The sequence below is a fragment of the Vipera ursinii genome, assembly GCF_947247035.1.
Source record: "Vipera ursinii genome assembly, chromosome: 1".
Lineage (NCBI taxonomy): Eukaryota > Metazoa > Chordata > Lepidosauria > Squamata > Viperidae > Vipera > Vipera ursinii.
In genome coordinates, this window is record NC_139512.1 from 306129411 (window position 1) to 306152664 (window position 23254).

A 23254-nucleotide genomic window follows, 5' to 3' on the forward strand; every position below is an offset into this window, starting at 1 on the left:
TTAGTTCAGAAAGGGAATAATAAAAGTTATAAACCAGTATTTATTTCTATATGGACTATATCTCTGGGATAATAAGAACCAGACTCACAGAAGGTGTTGGTAATGATTCCCCTCAATGCTTTCCCAGATATCTCTCCAGATATCAGCTCAGAGGAAAATGAACCAGGCATGTCTGGAGGGTAGTTGGTCAATGGCTCCAAGCAGCCATTTGAGAGGGATTTGGCTCAAGCACAGCAGCAGGAGAGCCTGAGGCTTCAGGTGGAAAAAGGTGCAGCTGCAGCCAGTCAGTGATAAGGAAGAGGAACTGCTTTCTGAGCCTGATCCAAGGCTCAGAGAAGGGCAGAGAAAAGGCAGGAGAAGAGAAAGTCAACCAGATTACTCATGAGGAGAAAGCCTTGCCCTTCTTGATGGGGTGCACCAGAAGCTAGCTGTTTAGCACAGCAGGTGGATGGAAATGAGGCTGGAAACAACATGTTCATTTCCTAGCTGTGTGTTTTCTGTCATTGCGATTCTTGCTTTTGTTTGGATTGACACCTTGCCTTGATTTGGATAATTCCTTGTGAACCCTCTTGTATTGTGAATTTAATTTTGCCTGGTGGGTTCATTTTGATTGGGAAACTTTCAAGTGCCTTGTGGACACATTAGGCTCTATAGACTAGCATTGCTCTGCTTGTGGCTGGACATAATTGGGACAGTTCTGGGTTTTTGGTGAAGGGAGTTATGGGGGAATATTAATTAGATCACAGTTGTGTGTGTGTGTGTGTGTGAGAGAGAGAGAGAGAGAGAGAGAGAGAGAGCGCATAGTGTTATAACATCTAGGTAACTTTTAAGTTTGTACTTACAGTAGTTCTATATGATTCCATATTCTGTGAACTATCATAAGATAATCATGAATCTGACTTAAGAGTTCTAAAAGGAGACATGTTTGTAAAATTATAGTATTTATCGGCTGCAGTGCTATCTTCAATTGGTCGCGCTGGTGAATGATCTCTGGAGGGCTCGGGACAGAGGGCATTCCTCTGTTCTAGTCCTATTAGACCTCTCGGCGGCTTTCGATACCATCGACCATGGTATCTTGCTGCGGCGTCTCAGGGGATTGGGAGTGGGAGGCACAGTTTTACAGTGGTTCTCCTCCTATCTCTTGGGATGTTCGCAGTCGGTGTTGGCAGGGGGGCAGAGGTCGACCGCGAGGTCTCTCATTTGTGGAGTTCCTCAGGGGTCGGTCCTCTCGCCTCTCCTGTTCAACATCTACATGAAGCCCCTGGGTGAGATCATTCGTGGCTTTGGAGTTGGGTATCATCAGTACGCTGATGATACCCAACTTTTCTTTTCGACCCCAAACCACCCCAGTGATGCCCTCAACGTGATGTCCCGTTGCCTGGAGGCGGTTCGGGTCTGGATGGGGAGGAACAGACTTCAACTCAACCCCGACAAGACTGAGTGGCTTTGCATACCTTCATCCCGGGTTTATTCGGACATTCCACCTCTGGCTATGGGGGGTGAACTATTACCCCCCGTAGATAGGGCTCGCAACTTGGGAGTCCTCCTAGATTCACGGCTCACCTTAGAAGACCACATAGGAGCTGTGACTAGGGGGGCCTTCGCCCAGGTTCGCCTGGTGCGCCAGTTGCGGCCCTATCTTAGCCGGGATGATTTGTGCACGGTCACTCATGCGCTCGTGTCCTCTCGTCTGGACTACTGCAACGCTCTCTACATGGGGCTGCCCTTGAGGACCACCCGGAAGCTCCAACTGGTACAGAATGCAGCCGCGAGAGTGGTGTTGGGAGTCTCCCGATACTCCCACGTTACACCTCTGCTCCGTGAGCTGCATTGGTTGCCAGTTGTCTTCCGGGTGAGATTCAAGGTACTGGTAACGGTGTTTAAAGCCCTCCATGGCATGGGGCCGGAGTACCTCAGGGAACATCTGCTGCCGGCATCAAGCTCCCTGCGCCCTGTGCGTTCCCACAGAGAGGGCCTCCTCAGGGTGCCACCGATCAGAGAATGTCGATTGGTGGCCCCCAGGGGGAGATCCTTCTCTGTGGGCGCTCCGGAGCTGTGGAATCAGCTACCGGTAGAGCTCCGGATGGCGCCCGATCTTCGCTCCTTTCGTCGCGATCTCAAGACATTTTTGTTTGTACAAGCTGGCCTAGCCTGATGGGGATCGGTGGGGTTGTTTTATTTTTGGTCTTTTAATTTTATCTCGGGGTTTTTTAGAACTGTACTTCTATTGTTTTTAATTAGGGCAATTGTTTAATCACCTTTTAATGTTTGTATTTGCTATTTTATTCTGCCCTGTGAACCGCCCTGAGTCCTCAGGGAGAAGGGCGGTATATAAATGTTATTAAATTAAATTAAATTAAATTAAATTAATGTTTAATTAATATGCTTGTCTTTTGACTGGCATTTACACTGATGAGAAGCAGCCGTCTCCCTCTAAAAGCTATTGTTGTTCACACAAATGGTAACATAAATTGAGTCAAACATTCATTTAGCTTTTTTCCTGAGGGTTTTATTTTTTTTCCTTCTTTCAGCCATGTCTCTATTACAAGCCATTGTGCCTCTCTGGATTTTTCTTCCAATGTGGCATGTGGACAAGGAATAATTCAAAAATATCTATAATTGTACTTGTCGCCCATAATAACAGTTTTATGACTCTCATAAATTTTTTTTTTTTTATTGAAAAGTTTTACAATACAATTTTCCATTAAAAACCCCCATCCCCCTCCACCCTCCCCTCCCTACCTCCCCCCTACCTCTTCCCTCCCCCCTTCCCTCCCCCCTTCCTCCCTCCCTCTTCCCTCCCCTCCCTCCCCCCCACCCCCCTCCCCCCCCGGACTTCCCAGAGCTAAATACAAGGTATATATATATAAAAGCAATCATAAGCAACCATATACTAACAACCATAAATTCTAAAAACCATGACTCTCTAACTTATATAAGAACAAACAAAACTTAACATTATTAAATATATATAAAAAAAAATAGGAAAAGAAAAGAAAAAACACGAAAGAAGACTTATTCGAATGCTAGATAAAACTTCTTAACCCTATACTTATTCTGGATAAACTCAATCCACTTTCTCCATTCCATAATATAACGTTCTTGCGAGTGATCTTTCAAATAAGCCGATATCTTCGCCATCTCTGCCAGGTCGGAAACCTTTAAAGTCCATTCTTCTATAGTCGGCAGCTCCTCTTTCTTCCAATATTGTCCTATCAAAAGTCTTGCTGCCGTGACTAAATTCAGCATCAACTTGGAGTCCACCACTGTAGCATCAACAATTATTCCCAACAAAAAAAATTGCGGACAAAACTTTATCCTCCTTTTAAAGATCTTCTGTATATTCCACCAAATTTTAATCCAAAAGGCCTTAACCTTTTTACATGTCCACCATATGTGAAAATATGTTGCATCTTCAACCCCGCACCTCCAACACTTAGGCTGATAATTCGGATACATACTTGCAAGCTTTTTAGGATCTAAATGCCATCTATAAAACATCTTATAAAAATTCTCTCTTAAATTTTGAGCTTGAGTAAATTTCACATTCCTCACCCAGATCTTCTCCCACATGTCCATTGTAATAACTTCCTGGATATTTTGGGCCCATTTTATCATACAGTCCTTAACAAGCTCTGTTTCTGAATCAATCTCTATCAATGCAAGATATATCCGTTTAATATGTGCAGGTCCCTGATTTCTAATTTGCTTTATCAGATTTTCATCAATCGTTGCAAATCCAATTTTCTGGTCTTCTTTCCACCTGGCCCGTAACTGAGTATATTGAAACCATGTTTGAACAACCTTCTCTTCTCGCAAGAAGCTATATGATTTCAAGCACCAAACATTCCTTTCCAAACTTAAAATTTCCTTGTAGGTAGTCTCATCGTGTTTGAAACCAGCATGTATATTTTCTATTGCGTGTTTTGGAATTGCCCACAATGGTATCTTACAACTTAGCTTATGTCTATACTTCTTCCAAACTCTCAGCAATGCCTGTCTTAAAATATGCGTCCTAAACACAGTACCTACCTTCTTATCATACAACAAATATGCATGCCAGCCAAACAACAAATCATGGCCCTCAAGATTTAATAACCTCGATTGCGTCAAATTGATCCAATCACTTATTCCTACTAATGCAGCAGCTTCATAATATAATTTAAAATTAGGCAATTTAAGGCCACCTCTCTCACGAATATCCTGCATAATCTTAAGTTTAACTCGTGGCTTTTTCCCTGCCCACACAAATTTATTGATACCACGCTGCCATTCCTCCAAATTAGAGTCTTTCTTAAGAATCGGTATCATTTGGAATAAAAATAAAAATTTGGGCAGGACATTCATTTTCACTGCTGCAATCCGTCCCAACAAAGTCAATTGTAATTTTTGCCAACTCTCCAATTCTTTTTGAATTTTCCCCCACAATTTTTCATAATTATTTTTATATAGCTTTGTATTCGAGGGCGACAAAATTACCCCCAAATATTTAACCCTTTTAACAATCTCAAATCCAGTTAATCCTTCCAAGAAGGCCTTCTGTGAAACTGTCATGTTTCTAGCCAAAATTTTAGTTTTCTGTATGTTTACTTTAAATCCAGAAACCTTCCCATATTGTGTTATTATCTCTATCAGGTCCACAACAGAGTTCTCTGGCTGGGTCACTGTAACAACCAGATCATCTGCAAATGCTCTCAATCTATAGTCCTGATCTCCAACTTGTATCCCCTTAATTTTTTCCGAATTCCGAATCTTGTTCAATAATATCTCTAAAGTTAATACAAATAACAAGGGCGATAACGGACATCCTTGCCTTGTACCCTTCTCAATATTACATACTGCCGTCAGACTATTGTTAACTATAATTCGGGCAGTTTGCTTTTGATATAATGCCCTAATCGGCTGTAAGAAATTTTCCCCAAAATCCATTTTATCTAACATTCTCAACAGAAATTGCCAATTCAATTGATCAAGACTCTCATAAATTTTTGTGACTTCCCTGCAGCACCCTATAATTTCATCATTTCATGTAACAGAGAACCCCAAAAAAGTTAGCTTAACTGATACTTCTACAGTATTGAGACGAATGGATTTCTCTATTAATGTAGTTCTCATTGTGCAATAAGGAAATATTTTCCTTTCCTTTCTTTGCCAAATGGAAAGAAAAAGCAGATCCATTCAACTATTTGTCAACTCCCATTAGAAACATTTAATAGTAATAAAATTTACAGACTTGGTTTCCAGAAGATGCTGCCAGCATAATTGCTAAATCTTAAATACAGTTTGCCTTCCATGTTTTCCGATATGGTTTCAGACAGAAACAAAACCTTCTTCTGGATTAGCAGCTGCAGAAACTATCTTTCAAGCTTACCAAATAAAAGTGAAAATTCATTACTGGCACAGTACTAATAATCTATAAAATAGTGCATGTAAAACTCACAACAAAGCTGTACAGTATATATTATGATTTAGAGAAACATATGGAGTGTATTAACCTCAGCTAATAGTTTATTAAATTAGCCTGATTTTTTGAATATACAAAGGCTTTTTCCAATAATAACTAAGATGAAAAGCTTAGAAACTCATCCCATTGGGGAATAGGCTATAGAAATGGGATGGAGTGGAAAGAATCAGAAAAGATTGGGGGGGGTTAGAAAATTCTCAGTTAGTACCCCAAATCATTTAACCTATAGAACAGAGAAAGAATATACACTATAACAAAAATACTGTATAAAGGAAAAGGGATTTATTACTAAATGTTTGCTTTCACCATATCTACTCTACATTTCATAGTATGTGCTTGCACCTGTTGGAGTTACTGTGAGTAATTTCCAGTTAAGTTTGCACCAAGTACACTCCCAGTCAATATATATCTCAAGATCAGAGCAAGCACATCTCCCATTCAGTTCAGGTAGCAAAATACAACTTGATGTTTATTTATTAAACACCAACAAATATCAAACTAACTGCTAACATCGTGGGGCGGGGAAGCAGGAAAAGGAAGGAAAGGAAAATATAAACCATGGGTAAAGATTTTTGCATTATCTTATAGATCTATATCAAAGGGACATAGTATTTTTCAGACCCACTTGAAACAATTCTGCTTATAATTAGCAAGAATGGTCAACCTTAAACTTTTTGTCTACATAAAAGCAGCACAACAGAGATGGGAAGCATGATAGGTCATTCCTACTCTATGCTATACCATGCAAGAAACTACTTGATGGATGGGATAATGTATCCAACAAAATCAACATTAATACCTTGACCCATCTAAATCAGTCTTTCTATCAGATTCAGAATTTATTTGATTACTTCAGCAAATCTCCTTAAGTAGATCCTGTACAGATACTGCAGCTCTGCTAGTTTCATCACAACCATTCTGGACAAGGGGAGAGTGTTTTTGAATGGTTCTATCCTTCATACCTTATCACCTCCAGAAAGTGATGCTAGAGCTACCATCAACATCAGGCCATTAATCTGTAGTATCCCACAGTGTTCCTTTTTTCTTAAAGTCTGTTTAACAATTTCATAAAGGTATTGGAGGAAATCAACAGAGCTTTTTGATAAGAGCTATTAATATCATGTAAACCCCACCCCAAGGAGTAATTTAATATTGTGAATACCAAAGTTCAGTAAACTTCAATGAGGGAACACAAACTGAAATTATACTAAAGTTAAACAAAATGGAGTCATGTTGGTCAATAGGAAACTGGAGTTTAGGATCAAAGTTCAACATGTTTCTAGGTATTGTATTTTCCCAAGGCATACATCCATGAATATTTCTTGATCCTTAACTGCTTCTGGCCCACCAGTGGTGACTCTGATAAACAGTATTATTGCAAATTATATCCAATGGTTTTTATTTAAAGGCAATATTTCACACTTGATATGTATTCTGTGTGGACTACTGCAAAAGGCACCACATGGGACTACTTTTGAAAAATATAACTAGTACAAAATACTGCAAATAAGTGATAGCAGAATCAATTATAATTGACTTGAAAAATCTGCATTGTTTCCAGTTGTTTACTAAGACCATTTAAGATATTGATATTAATCTTAAAATTCCAAAATAGCTTGGGACCTGACTATCTCAATGAGCAGTTCTCCTGGTAGGAACCGCTTGAGTTCATTAGATCGTCAGGAGAGTCTTTTTTTTAAAAAAAATGGAGACTTTTATATCTGGCACACAGAATGGACACTGTTGCAAAGCAATGGAGGCATTCCCTTGGAAGCTGCATTTGGACCTTTCTCATACTATACATCTCTTTGACCAGCTTTCTAACTGATAATGAATATTTCCCCAGTTTTAATTTTTTCATTTAATTTTTACAGAGGAGGTGGAGTATAAATAAAATCAATCAATATATGAAAGAGAAAACGTGGCCCTTAAATTGAAACTGTTTACAAATTACTGGTATGAAAAGTCCATGCAATCACCCTTAAACTTCTAGATGTTGCTGTTTTGAAAGGTTCTACAAAAGCAGAAGCAGCAAGACAAACCTGCTCTTAACAAGGGGCAATTTGTTTGAAAATATAGTATGTGTTTCAGGATTGCAATCAGAGCTATGGATCACTTGAAATTTATGCAGCGACTAAGGAGAGGAGAGAGGAAATTGCACTTGAAAAAAATGATCTGTAAAAAAAAAGTCCTCAAAAGAAGGTTCACATTTGGAATGTCAGTTCATCAAGTAATGAATCCCAATATATTACTAATTCACATTAACTCTTAAGCATGACAGTTTCCTTACTTTACACTAGTGTCCAATTAAATATGTACAATAAAATACCATCCTTTTGCTGCACTGATGTCTCTTTCTGATATTTAGCTCCATGTGTTATGAAGAGGCTTGGTAGGGTGACAGAAGGCAAGCTGTGAATTCAAGTAGATTTTAATCCTAAATTCTTTTACATGATATATAGAAGAAAGGATCATCCATCATAGTTATAAGCCATAAAGCTGACAAGAGGAAAAAAGAAAAAGTGAGTCCGGGGGGATGCTAGAGAGAAAACCATAAAATGAAAATCTCATGATGAATTAGTTTGTATTTTCTGTTTTCATTTCTGACAGAAGGAAGGAAATACTCTATGTTTTCTTAAGGAAGTGCAAATTTCTCCACTTCATCCATTTGAAATGCTTCCCCTCAGGCAATTTAAACCAAGGCATGAAAGTTGGGATACCTTAAATGGAAATAATGATTCCCTGTAGATTTTGCCTCATCAATGTGTTAGCAGCTCAATACAGCTCCAAAGGAAAACCATTTTATAGTCATTTAGCATGGCCCATTTATAGAAAGCAGCTCATATGGAGCATCCATTTATTCTCATAGTTTCTTTCCCATATTTGCTGAAATAGAAGATGCAACTGGGACAAGCATCTAAAGAAAAAGAGGCCATAAACTTGGAAACTGTGCTGTAAAAAATCATGTGTTGCTGTAAAACGAGTTATAGACTTGAAATATTTTGCAATGGCTTACTTGTATAGCAATCATAAGTAGGACTATAATTTGTAGGGGCTTTGGTGAGGGGATAATATTTCCATTTTTAATACATTGTTTGGCCTCTCCATAAAAAATACAGGGCACTTATCCCAAAGACAAGAGAAAAAACTGCATTTGGAAAAAGAGACCATGCAAACAATACAAAAATGGGGGAAGAATTATTGAAATATCATTTAAATTTGAGGTCGGATAAGAAGAAACGGATAAAGGATCCCTTTGGTAAGAAGCATATTTGCTGAGCACATTCTTGATCCCACAATGTCACTGAAGCACATTTATATTAATGTATTTCAAAAATGGGCAGTTTAAATCAGTTTTCTGTAAACTGGTGACATCCATGATTAATTTGGATCACAATTTCCACCAGCCTTAACTAAAATATTCAGTGATCAGGGATTAAGAGATCTGTCTTCTGAAAAATCTGGAGGCTTCAGAAAGACTCCTTAAGAAAATGTTTTGCAAGCTACAATATACTGTTGGCCAACATATTACTATGTCAAAATGTCTTCTGATCCTTCTTCTGTGGGCAGGTTTACATGGTTTACAAGGACTACCATTTAAATTTTCCATAATATTCTTCAGTAGAGACCTTGAGATCTGCTTTGAAGACCACATGCACGACCCCAGCACCCAATCTGCAGCACCCCAGAAAACCAAGACTGTGTTGCTAATATTCCTTTGCCAAAATGTTGGATTCTGGCAATGCATATTTTTTACAAAACAAATCTGGGAATGGGAATAGATGGCTTCCAGAAAATGAACTGCTCCTATTTTCACTTTACCCTCCCTTCCCAAAAAATCATGAAAGGCCCAAATCACATAGTTAAAATTTAGTGACAAAATAATTAAGAGAGAAAAATCCTTCTATTTCTACACTTCACTACTTTCCTCTCCCCCACCAATTGATTCTGAAAAGAGCCCAAAATGTAACAATCAAGCTTTATAGGTTTGATGTACAGTGCAGTATCCTTCAAAGTTCTGAAACTCACTAAAACAAAGGCTAAAACAATGAAGAACAGTTGCAGGAATTGGGTATGCCTAGTTTAGTGAAAAGAAGGACCAGGGGGTGACAGGATAGCGTGTTCCAATATTTGAGGAGCTGCCACAAGGAAGGGGGGGTGTCAATCTATTCTCCAAAGCAACAGATGGCAAAACAAGAAGCAATGGATGGAAACTAATCAAGGAGAGAAGCAATCTAGAACTAAGGATAAATTTCCTGACAGTAAAAACAGTTCATCAACGGAACAAGTTGGTTCCGGAAGTTGTGAGTGCTCCAACACTGGAGGTTTTTAAGAAAAGATGAACGATCATTTGTCTGAAATAGTATAGGCTTTCCTTCTTGAGCAAAGGGTTGGACTAGATCTCCAAGGTCCCTTCCAACTGTTATTCTGTTAAAGTTCCCAAATGTACACAGAGCTCTTTATATCCTAAAGAACTCACATCTTTGGTTTTCTTCTCTCCCCACATCAACAGGAGAATAAGAAATAGAGAGACAGTAGAATACTGCAGAAATAATGACTCCTCCATGATTACAGGCACCGTACCTCGAAAAACAATTGACACAAAGAAAAAGATGAAAGAGGACTATTCCCCCACTGTCCATTTTTTGAGCTTCCTGGAAATTATTCACTGTGTATTCACAGAAAATTATTCACTTTGGCTTCCTCCAACAGGACTATTCTTATAATACCACCCAGTTTGATTTTTTTTTAATCTGTATTTCTGAGTGGGTTGAATTTATGTGCAAGTTAAGTCACTCCTTTTCCTCATTTTTGGCAAAATGTAAGGTGAGGAGTGTATGCATTGCTACATGATATCCAAGTGGAAAATAGAAACAGCTCCTGGATCAATGAACCATACCTCGACATCTGTAATGCTATAATGTGCCTATTATATATTTATAAATGTAACTGATTCAAGCCTATGTATATATGTACTTTATTCAATAGAGACCTATTATTTTTCCTTCTATATTCATTCTTAGAATTATCTGTATCACAAAACTATTTGAGCACATCATTTCTGCCAGTCCTGCCAAAACTCTGCACTTGAACAATTTCCCCGCACACTCATATACAGGAGCACCCTAATAAATCTAAAGAAACTACCAAGTAATTCCAACTTCTATATTCTCAACTGGAGGATTGAAAAAGTTCCCAGATTATAGGATAGAACACCTACATAATAAAGCCTGTAAAACATCAAACACCTACAGATGTTTAAATTAAAATTCCATATTTTTATCCTCGGTTCTTCTTAATGACATTCTGTTTAAAAGTCAGTTTTTCAGTCTGCTTTCACTATCTTAAGAAATCATCAGCTATAATCCTACATTATTTCAAAAATAGTGTTCTTGATACATTTAAAATATTATTAGTTTCCACAGCATAAAAGCATATTTTCCATTTTTCCTAGCACATTTAAATAAATTAAGGGTTTAAATTCTAGAATAAAGACTGTCCTATTATCACCCAGGAAAATATATAATGTGTAGGAATGGGTTCTCAGGATAGATTTAGGAGAACTTAAGAAATGTGGTTGTGGAGTATCTTGAGGGACGACAGGAGACAGTAGGCACGGTCCAAAAAGAACTTGTTTATTGGGCAGAGGTCCCGGGCGAGGCACCACCGGGAATCCCCCGTATTTATAGTCAATAGCAACATCAACAACTTTGTTTAGAACCAATAAACAGGCGGGGTTCTCCCGCCTAACAATAACACCCAATAGGGAAGAGACCGGCTAAGGTAGGCGCGGCTGACAGCGGGTTGTTGCTGGGGCCAGCTGGCAGCTTTGACAGCTCCGGCTGGACTGCGCATGCGCGGTTAAGCTTAGTTTGACAGCTGTCAGTGTACTGCGCCTGCACGTCAGTTGACAGCTGTCAGAATCGGCCGGTTTGACAGCTGTCAGTGCACTGCGCATGCGCGGCAGTTTGACAGCTGTCAGAATCGGCCGCTTGCCGTGTCAGTGGGGGGGAAACGCCGCGGCAGCCTTTTGACGGTTGTCAACGGCTGCCAGGGATTCCTTATTGTGTGTGAGGGGAATGTGTGTGTCTGCTGAGTACATAACAGGTTGATTAGTATTTATCATAAAACGTTGCTTCCGTTTTAAATACCACTGCATTGTATGGTATTAAATGAAACTCAAGAATAATTAATTGGTTGAAGATGATTGGAGTATTAAAATCTTAGAGAAGGGGGTCAAGCATAATGGAAGGAAAGGAGCACTATGGGAAATTCTTTTTTTTCTCCAGCAACATGTCAGAGCATCTCCAGTTTAGAGATAAAGAATGTTAAAAAAAGAAGGCTAGAGCCTTGATGTTGCACATTGCCATTAAACCTGCAGAAAATATAGTATTCTAATGAGATTGTTATGTATCTATTAAAATGTAATGATTAGTTCTACTTTTGTATGTGAACATATCAGATATACATTTTGTATTCTTTCGGTAAAGGCAATACTTGAGAGAGGCACATGCAAAAGTATTTACAACAGTTGCTGAGATCTCCTAAAAAAGAGAAGTCTACGCAGGGGGACTTACAAGGCTTTGGGGAAAACCCGCTTTGTGTTCTTCATCTGAAGAATGTTTGCTTCGTGTGCTGATGTTCCTGATGATGAGCTCGGACTGGCGTTTTGAACTAAGTTGGTGCAGAATTGAGGGCAAATGAATTGAGGCACAGTCCAACAATGTTTAAGAGAAGCTCCGGATAGGCATCTGAATTCGGTCCTGGGTCCAGAGCATGAGCTGTCAGTCATGCAGCAAACTCAAGCTGCAGCAGCACAGCTGAATATTTGCCTGAGGAAACCTCTGCTTCCACCACAGGCTCATGTGATCCTAGAAGATGTCAGTTCTGAAATATTGTGGCATGCCATTGCAACTGGATGGAAAGGACTTTTATGCTGGGATCAGCATTTTCTGCAATAAAAACTAACCAGTCACTTGCAAGAGGACTTTATGTTCAGTAGGGCGAAAGCACAAAACCAGAACAGTGATGTGCAACTTATAAAAAAGGACACACCGGTTCTCTCCTTTCAGATTCTGTACATTCCATAGACCTTGCTCATGCCACTTCTTTCCCTGTGGAATTGCTGTTTGAGTTTCCCAAAGCCAATATCAATATTGTAGACCTTTCTAATATAGTCATTTTCATGGAAGTCTGGGAGGAAGTCACATGGCCCTAACTAGGCCCAGAAGACAAGAAGATTTCCATTTAGGGTGTTGTTTTTACTCATATAAGTAGCAATGGAGTGGAAAAAGCTGAGGAAGTTGCAGTGATTGTCTTAAATGAGTGATAACCTTTTTCTGTGCTTCTTTTGTTAAGGAATCATTGCCCCTTCTCTAACTGGATGAACATGTGGAGCTAGTCATCCAAATGCACACACAATGTTAATCAGGCCCATTAAGAGAAAAATGCCTTTGCTGACAGTTTTCAAACATTAACAGGAATCCTGGACCAGGACAGGGGGTGCAGCAGGGAAATGGCAAGTGCTGGTTTTACCCAGGAGGAAAAGATCAGAAGGAACAATTGTTATAAATGACAGGAAGTTAAGTATAAGGCTAAGCCATGTATTAAACAGAACATCCTAATGTATTGACATATCTTCACAAATAACATTGATGTTAATACCACCTTGTTATCTGTAAAGTAAGCTGTTTTATTTTCACTGAAATATTGAATGCAAAATGTAACCTTTCTTCTCTTATATAAAATGAATTATACTAGCCATGACTAATCAGTTCTACGTGATTTTTTAAAAAGCTAATAGTCTAACAAAATCATGTGTTCCAAGAGCAACAAAATGTTAGGATCAGAACATACGCAGCCCATTCTACTTGTACCTATAGTTAATCATATATTTTTTTAAAAAAACATTTATTTTTATCTTTTTCCAACAAGTCTATATATACTTTACCTAATGTGCATTTTATAGCCATCTTTTCCCAATATACACAATTATATATTTGGTCCAATGGACAACTATGCTCTGATGCTGTAATAATCCTGTTAGTCTGAAAAGTTGAAATTTGGTAAGTTGTCTGAACATATTTCTGCTCAGTGAGAGACTTTATGGAGCAGCTTACCAAAATATCTATATACCATCCTTGATCTATCTTCTACCACAGACTTCAAAAAACAAGATGCAGGTCCTTGCAGGTTGTCTAAACTAAAACTAATGCTACATCCTAAACAGAACCAGGCTTTGAATTCAATAGGTACTTTTTCAAGAACCGGAGCTTCCTCTTCAGATGTACAAGACAAACAAATTTCTCTGGGCAAATGGGAAGCAAAGTGATTCAAAAAAGAAACAAGGAAGTAAGGCACCAGACACCACAATGGAAAAGGAAAGTGTTATGAAAAATAGTTCGAGAAACCAAGCATAACTTCAGTTTATGTTGAGCCAATTTTCATAAAAGTGCTAGATGCCAAGGTAGCAAATAAAAAACCAAGAATAAAAGAGAAAAAATACCTAGACTAAAGGACAGTTGTAAACATCAAAAAATATACATCCAAAGGACAATCAGATCAAATTTTGATAAAAGACATCCACAAAAAAAGTATATGCTACCTCTCTGAGTGACGTCTGCTTGCCTATGTGAAAAGGAGCTGGGATAGTATTTCAAACATCTGATCTGTTTTAAAAGTAGCAGTAAGGGCTGTGCAAATATATAATTAGAAAATACAATTCAAAGGCTCTGATCAAATCTCTCAATCAAACTTGATTTGAATAGTTGAACTGAGTTAAATGCCTCCAGGTTGATTTGAACTAAATTCATGGAAACAACTTTTCTGAAGAAAAGTGAATTGGTTTTCCAAACTAAATTGATTTCATGAGATTTACCCAGATCAATCTGAATGCTACAGGATTTGGCTATGCCTGATGTGATGACTCTGGTTTAGTCTGTTTGCTTGATTATCTGTTTAAATAACGATAGATTTTGTTAGATACTGGGTTTGTGACTTCAATGACAAGATGAGGCGAGTGAGTTCAGCAAAGATCATTGTTTATTGCTTGCAGGAACTGAACTGAACTGAGAAACAGGGCTGCGAATGCAGCAATTTATACCCTGGCCTCTAGGCAGTGGCCAATAGGTTTAAAACAACCTATTGCCACCCTAGAGGCAGCCAATGGCAGCGCTGGAGACGGGTTGTCTGAGGAGCTGGGAGCTGTTAGCCAGCTTCCCTGCTTAAACAACCTACCAGCAATTAACCCACGTGATGTTCCCTTAACAAGACAAAGCCCAATACATTACAGATTTATAATCCACTTTTCGTACAGGAGCTCAAGGCAGCATATATAATGTTCCTTCCTCCAACTTTCTCCCATAACAAAAACCCTGTGAGGTAGGTGGGGCTGAGAGAGAACAATTAGTTCAGTCATCAGTGAGCCTCCATTACTAAGGATGAACATGAACTTGGATCTTCCGGATCTTTGCCAATGTCTGAATTACTTTACTATATTAGCTCTATTACTTTTGTGAATCATCTGATTGGCAATGCACTAGACATTTATGAATATCAGCAACTCTTGGAAACAATTCTCTATAATCAACCAAGAAAGTTCCTAACTCACATTCCTGAATGATAGAGACACCACAAGCAATAAGGTTATAACCCCTTGGAGTCTTTCAAAATTTTATTTTATTCTGAACATCCGCCTGACCGTTTGGTTGTGCTATTGCTTTTGAAGTCAAATGGATTCTTAAAGGAAGAGCAAAGATAATTGAACACACAAAGCCCAACTGTGTGTGAAGAGGATGTTAATATGTCTGACCTCTTCTGTAATAGTTTCTATGGCTATATAATAAACAGTTGTATACAATCAGATGTTAGCATTTAGCAATCACATTGTCACCAGGGATCTAAGCATCTTTCACTTTAGGAGGATTTTCGTTAACATTGAAACATGGCTAGTCCAATGGATATTATCAAGCAGCTGTGGAAAATTGTTGTTTCTTAACTTATTCAGCAAATGGGGAAAGCTGGGTTGGGATATTGAAAGATCTCCTTCCTTTGAGATTTATATAAAAGGTTAGAGAAGCATCTGTTAGCCATAGGATGTTCTGCCATGATTTATAGTGATTTATTCCATCAGGAAGGAATTTAACATTTTCCAAATAAACAAATGATCATTAATGATAATCTGCAACAGTCTGCTGGATTCACAGGTCAGGATGAAACCTTGTTTCCTTCTGTAAGCCTCATGTTCAGGATGCTTTCAGAATCCCAGTCAATATTTAAGAACATGAAAATCTGTCTTTATGATCAACTCCTTGGTAAAGCTCAGTGATTAATTAATGAAATAACTTTTAACTATACCTTTGAGAGAAGCAGTTACTATCTGAGTTCAGGTGAATGAAAAAGAAGAAAAGTGCTAATCCAAAAATCTTCTTCCCTCTTCCTGCACTACATTGCCTTAAAGTACATCTTGAGTACCTGCTCATTGTATCATGAGTGTTATGTATCTAGGCACCTGCATAGCAACAGCCACCAGGGGGCGTTGGCCTGAACGGTTTTGGTGGGAAACCCAGTTTCGGCGGGAAAACTAGGGCCAACCCCATTGGCTGTCCGCTTACCTGGCTAGGTATTTAAGGAGGCCAGGTAACCCTCATCCCTCAGTACGCTACCCCCCTCCAATAAAGAGCTGAACACGTACTCCGGCTGGCATCTCTTCCTTTCGTCGGACCCACTACACAATAATGAGTACAAAGGAATGGATAAAAGAATCACTTCCTTTTTCTACATGCTTGATTAAACATGAAATGAAGGATACACAATTAGAATATACGGTTTTTCTCCAGTAAAACAGCTGCATGGATCTTGGATTTTGAGAGAAGCATGGGAAAAACAAGCAGTCTAGAATCATAGACTGAAGTATTTGTATTTTTCCACCTCTATAGTTAATAACTTGATGAGAGTAGGATTACTGAATATTATAAGAACACACTACCGTCCATGGGTTGTAGCTCAGAGCAAAATGATGGACTCTTTCTCTGTTTTTTAAAGGAAAATAAAATTCTTGTATCCTTCATGATGTATAATTTAGTCATAAGAGATTTTAGATCAGTTTTATATCACCAAAACCAGCTTTCAAGTGTAGGTTCATTGCTGGTTCAAATCCATAAATTCCAATCAAGCCATTTAAAAGATAGTATGATCTGTCTTTAAAAGTTCTCTTCAATTACTTTAAATGTATTTATTTTTCATAAAGTGCTTTATTCCAGATGACAAAGAAGCAGACTAGAACAGATTAAAGATGTTCCATGAATAAAGTTCAGTGAACACAACAATTTGACTTGCCAAAAGGCAAAGAAATTTGATAGTAATGTTCTGAAAGTTACTGTACTGTTGTAATGAAAGAATACTTGGCTAGATACTCTGATTTTTATCTTATTTTTGTTGCAATCCTTCTCAAACTATTTTGGAGAGCAGGGATGGTCATCAATTTTTTTGTTATTAACATTTGAATTTTGAAGTCATCACTTTGTTCTTTGACTTGTGTTAAGGTATATTAAGACAAGTTAATTATGACCAAAATATATACAAATACATTTGGGTTTTTTTATCGAATACATTTGACAGGCTGCTATATATCTCCATTATATCTGTTTGGCTGTCTCATCCCCAAATTCAGCTTTCAAACTGGAAATGAACCAAAGAAGAAAAGTATGCCTCTTTAAGGGGACAGAAGAAATTTCAAGATTTTCTAATGGAGAACACTTGCATGCATCTTATTACAAAATGATATGTGGACTTTTTCCACATAATCCTTTTCACCTTGTAAAGAAGCTAACTTAAAAAATTTCAAACATCTTCATCATGTCACATTTTAGGTTGGGAGAGTCAGTTTAGAACAGTGTTCCTCAGTATGGGCAACTTTAAGATGTCTGGACTCCAAAACACCCTAATTCCATCTGGGAGTTGAACTCCGCACATCTTTAAATTGCCCAGGTTGAGGAACACAGGCTTAGAATTCCCATGTGTATGTTTCTAGCTGCCTTCTGGACTGATGTTTCTATGATGTGCAATAAATTTCAGAGTTTCTCGCACACGCTCCAGTCATCCAAAGTCTTTTAAAAAGTAAATTCAACCCAATCTCCCCATCATTGAGTCATTGTATAATTTGTTCCATTATGCTTTTCTTTTTCTTTTCTTTTTCTTCTTTTTTTCTTTTTTCTTTGCACTAGTGGTTTGTTTCATAAACTTCTCCACTATGAGAGAGGAGAGGAGAGGAGAGATGCAGTAAACATTCTATAGTCGCTTTATTTAAATAGGTCTTTTGACAAGTGTATCTTTTACCAGAATTGCAATATGAATTATCTAATACAAGTTCCAGAACTTTTCTTTTACTGTCCTTTTACTCATAGTGTGAGAATATGGCAAAAGTTACAAAGATATAATCCTGTGATCATTATTGGGATACTCAAAATCATGCAAATTCATGCAAAAATTCTCACTGTCCAGTCAGATCACATTCCCTGATCTGTGATATAGCACAGAAGAAAATACCGGGTTTTCCAGAGACAGTCCAAAAATTTGGAAATGAACGAATGCCTCATTATATTTTTTTACCTTTGTTCTTGATGTAAATGAGAAAAAATGAATCAGTCTATCATATGAGTTTGCTAGCAGCCTGTGGCCAATGATTGCATGTCTCTTTACTAATAGTTCCCAATTTGATAAAATCCACAAGAATCTTAAATAGTAGAACTACATCCCTGAAGATTATTATTTCAGGAGCTGGGAGTGTTTTAACTTTGGGAAAGAATGAAGGAGAATGAGATAATTGCTTCTGCAACCAAATTTATAACTTCTATGAGTCTGTGACTTTATTCTTATGTAGCTGGGGAATTCCTGACTTGGGAAATACATGTGGTTAAGTTGTCCTTGTCTGTATATGTGCGTCAAAGTGTCTATGTATTTATGTATGTCATAAGTAGAAAACAAAATCAGCAGCCATAATAGAATGTGAATGTATTTTACTAAGAGGTATATACGTGAGTTTAGTTGTTGGATCGCTTAAACTTTTACTTCAAGAACATCCTCCAATAGCATCACCACCACAAACTACAAAGGCAAAAACACATGAATGAATTTGTGAATGAATGAGCCATTTGTCCCTTTGTCATTGTGCCCCAAATCATCTGCCTGAGATTTTCATTTCTCATGGTAGTAAAAACCGTGAATCACATGCTGTATTTCTTTCAAGATACATATCAGAATTCCATAGAAGCAAAATGTAATTTTCTTAGATAATATATAGATATATAAAGCAATTCTGAATTCTTCACAATGTAAACTTAAGTTTCACTGCAAATCATTGACATACATTAAGAAAAATTGACAAACTCCAACAGCCTGATGTCACATAGATAATGGATATGTATTATGACGACTACATCCCTTGTCTAGAATGTCTATTTCTATGTATCAGCTTTGTTCAAATCACTCACCAGATCTCAACCCACAACAGTATAAAAGCTTTTTTACTTTATCATATGACTAAATATGTGGGGGGGGAAGCAACTTAATGGACTTCATGGGCAACTAACTCAGCATTTGAAAATGGAGAAAACCAGAAACTCAAATGTAAGATGCTATACTTATCTAGCAATGGGGAGCTCTGTTTAAAAATAGTAATGGAACCATAAATTCTGTCTTAAAACATTGTTTTATGTTATTGGAATTTAGGTAATGGTTTCAGTAAAGCTTTAAGTGTTCACCATTATGATTACCAATTATGTTACATTACCAGTTTTGATTATAATGCTTCCTAATTTTCTCTCCTTGATATAATCATGTGATATTTCTATAGAAACTATTTTCCCCCGTTTGTATTTAAAACATAAAAACCTGTTTAAATTAATAGTGTTTTATATTATCTTAATGGTAAATACAATGTAGAGGGGAAAACCTCCATACAGTTCAAGCATTATTTGGCTCCATTTTTCTCCAATTCAACATGAACTATGTGTCCCTTGGAAATGAACATGTTTTGGGTAACTCCAAATAAAGTATCCAATAACTCTTTATGGCATCCCCTTCTTTCTTGATCTTCTTCCAGAAAAAAAAATGGCTGACATTCTCCCACTAATTTTTATTTTGAATACAGTAGTATTGTTATGAAAATATGCTCCACAATTTTTGCCTAATTCAGCTGAATATCTTCATTAATGGAAAATGGGAAGCAACAAGGAGTAAAGTTTCTTGGACTTTTAAGAGCAGAAATGTAGTACAGATTATTAACTTGGTTTGCAAGCTAGAACAGCAAAATAGATGTGTTTTGTTATAGTTCATACAGAAGAATGGAAATGGGATATATGTAAAACATCTTTGTATCATGAAAATGCAATTACATTGATGAGGAAATATCTAGAGTATCTATTTTGGATTATGAAGATTTATAAATACAAAAATGATTTTTTACAAGAATGACGTGAGTTTCCCTGTTGGCTACTTACAAGCAAAGTCAATGACAAGAAGTTGGAAGTCATGGACATATGAGGTCCTCACTTAATGACATCTGTGGTCCTTGCTTAACCACATCAACCAATGGAATAGCTTTCCTTCAGAAATTGTGGGTGTTCTATCACTGGAGGCTTTCAAAAAGAGACTGGACAACCATTTGTCTGAAATTGTATAGGGCAGGGGTGTCAAACTCAATTTCATTGAGGGCCGCATCAGTATTGCAGTTGCCCTCAGGGGGCCGGGTGGGTGTGGCCTGGGTGGGCGTGGCTAGAGTGTGTATGGCCTACTGGGTGGGTGTGGCCAGCTCTACATCGTTCGCCTCAAGGGTGCCTATGGGGACCTGGGCAGGAGTGGGACAGATCTGAGGGTCTCTGGCAGAAGGAGGGTCTCTGGGCCAGGGCCAAGGCAGTGGGGGTTGTTCCCTCACTGTTTCCAGGATGGCTTCGCGGGCCACATGAAACCACTTCGCGGGCTGGATTTGGCCCCCGGGCCTTGTGTTTGACATGTCTGGTATAGGGTCTCCTGCTTGTGCAGGGGGGTTGACTCGAAGCCCTCAGAGGTCTCTTCCAACTCTATTATTCTATGTTCTACATTCTCACCAGGACGTCCAGAACTTCTGTTGCTAAGTACTGCAGCCACATGATCTTCAACTCATGACAACATTGCTTAACAATAAAGTTTCTGGTCCCAATTAGGATTGTTAAGCAAGGACTACCTGTACATTGAAAAGATAATTAGAATAAAATACAGTTTCAATAATAATGCCAATACTTCACTTCTCTACTATATTTTGGAATCTTCTTCCACTATATAGTACTAGTTGAGGCATTATTGCTTTCATATGACTTTCTTTCCCTGTTCTGCTGCAACATTTCAGTAAATGTTAGCATAAGTCTGTTTATTTAATAATTTTTTTTCTGAAAATGCTTGAACTAGTGTACAAATAATCTCACAATAAGACATTTACAATCTAGGAAACAACACAATATACTCATTAATAAATGGCAAAATATGAGACATGATGATACTATGAGACTCACAATTAGCTGAACAACCATATCCAAAGATGCTTATTAATGTCTTCACTTCAACTTGGACAGAAGTATCCATTTGAGCATTTTGAGCTCTGTGCTATTTATCATTTTTATCAATGGCTTGGTTGAATATGTTAAGAGGACACTTTTAAATTTTTCAGATGACATAAATCTAGTAAGGGTGGATGTTAATAAGGAAAATATAAAGTTCTGCAATCAGGATAAAAAATGTAAGGCACAAGTACAGGATGAAGGAGCCTTGACTTGGCTGTAGTACAATTGGGTCTGGGTTACCTTGTCAACCACAATTTAAACATGAGCCAGCTGTTTGATTGTCAAAAAGATAAATGTTGCCTTGAGGAACGTGGAGAGTAGAGTCCAAATTACAGGAAGTTATTTTTTTTTTCAATTTGCTCTATTCTAGTCAGACTATTTTGAATACAGTGTCCAGTTTAGGACACCACTGCTCAAAAAGGACAGTGACAAACTGAACTGAGTTCAAAAAAGGGCTCCCAAGCCCTTCATTTTCAGACCATTGTAAGGTCCATGTTTGTTTTACAAAACAGAGACAAGATGTAATAGCAGTCTTCAAGTAACTGAAAGGTTTACACACAGAGAAGAGTGAACTTACTCTCTTGCTCCACAGGGCAAGACCAAAGTAAATGGATTAAAACTGTATAAGGAAATAGATTCAGCCTAGACATCAGGAGCAAAGTCCTAATGATTTGAGCTGTCAGATAGTGGAGTAGACTGGCACATAAAAAGAAGTGTTCTGCTGGAGGTTGGATGGTCCTTTGTCAGAGATTTTGCACTGAGCTGTGTGTTGGGTTTGATAATTGACAAGACACAATGGTACCAAGATAATATAGCATGGCAGTCATGTCCTGCTTGTTGGGGTTTTTTTTTCATCACAATGCCACATTATACCATCAAGAAAAGTTCCAATTTCAGTAAAAAAAGTGGACTGAAGGTTTTCCTATGTCCAGAGCCGAAACTCCTTTCCTAAGATACCTTTTTAATGGCATGCAAGGCTTTCAAGGGATCAGTTGCTGGCTGGGATCCTAATATTCCTCCTCTTTTCTGGAAATCAGCTTGTTGAAAGACATGGATTCTGAGGGACTTTAGAGAATAAGACCCCAGTCTTTGGCTGTGGATTAAGCCTGGCTGAATTGTGGATGGTAATCTGTTTCACTGAATGAGGGTGTTATGGGTGAGGTCATTCCATGTGGTTAGGAATAATAATAATAATAATAATTTAATTTCTATACCACCCTTCTCCCAAAGGACTCAGGGCGGTGTACAGGGCAATACAATAAAATATAACATATAAAAATTAAAAAATATTAAATATTACAGCCCAATTCAATACATTAATACAATAACATTAAAATACCCCTAAACCCATCAGACCAGGCCGGCTTGTTCAAATAAATATGTTTTTAGGTCACGTCGGAAGGAGTGAAGGTCGGGAGCCATCCGGAGCTCCACTGGTAAACGGTTCCAAAGGTCTGGCGTGCCCACAGAGAATGCCCTCCCCCTGGGGGCCGCCAGTCAACACTCTTTGACTGACGGCACCCTAAGGAGGCCCTCTCTGTGGGAGCGCACTGGACGAAGGGAAGTTGATGCCGGCCGCAGGTGCTCCCGTAAGTAACCCAGACCCATGCCATTTAGGGCTTTATAGGTCATAACCAGTACCTTGAATCTTACCCGGAGGACAACCCGAAGCCAATGCAGCTTGCGGAGTAGAGGTGTTACATGGGAGTATCAGGACACCCCCACCACAACTCGCGCGGCCGCATTCTGCACCACTTGGAGCCTCCGAGTAGTCTTCAAGGGCAGCCCCATGTAGAGAGCGTTGCAGTAGACATCACATGTCTCTAAATTGTGTGTAAAGAATGCAGTTATTTAAAAAAAAGCATTGAAATTCAACAAATCTGATTGTTTTGACAGCTCTCATGCTATCAAATGTCTTAAACACAAGACACTGTGTTTTTGTGTCTGTGTCTGTGCGGCTATGTTTGTATAAGCTAAAGGCCTAAAATAATCAGAATAGAGCTGGAAGGGACCTTGGAGGTCTTCTGGTCCAAACCCTGCTCAAGCAGGAGACCTTATACCATTTCAGACAGGTGGCTGTCCAGTCTTTTCTTAAAAACCTTCAGTGCTGAAGCACCCACAATGTCTGAAGGCAAGCTGTTCCTCTGGTTAATTGTCCTCACTGTTAGGAAGTTTCTCCTTAGTTCTAGGTTGTTTC

At 38.4% G+C, this 23254-nt stretch overlaps 1 long non-coding RNA gene across 3 annotated transcripts in view; it reads right to left on the bottom strand.

The window, feature by feature from the left end:
* LOC310632037 overlaps positions 1 to 23254 on the bottom strand; it is a 173419-nt gene that overhangs the window by 99029 nt on the left and 51136 nt on the right. The window contains exon 3 of one of the 3 annotated variants that reach the window (XR_014490764.1): positions 14947 to 17712. The exons of the other annotated variants lie outside the window; for them this stretch is intronic. This is a non-coding gene — a long non-coding RNA (uncharacterized lncRNA). Of the gene's footprint in view, positions 1 to 14946; positions 17713 to 23254 lie in introns of those variants that run through there. 3 annotated transcript variants of the gene reach the window in all.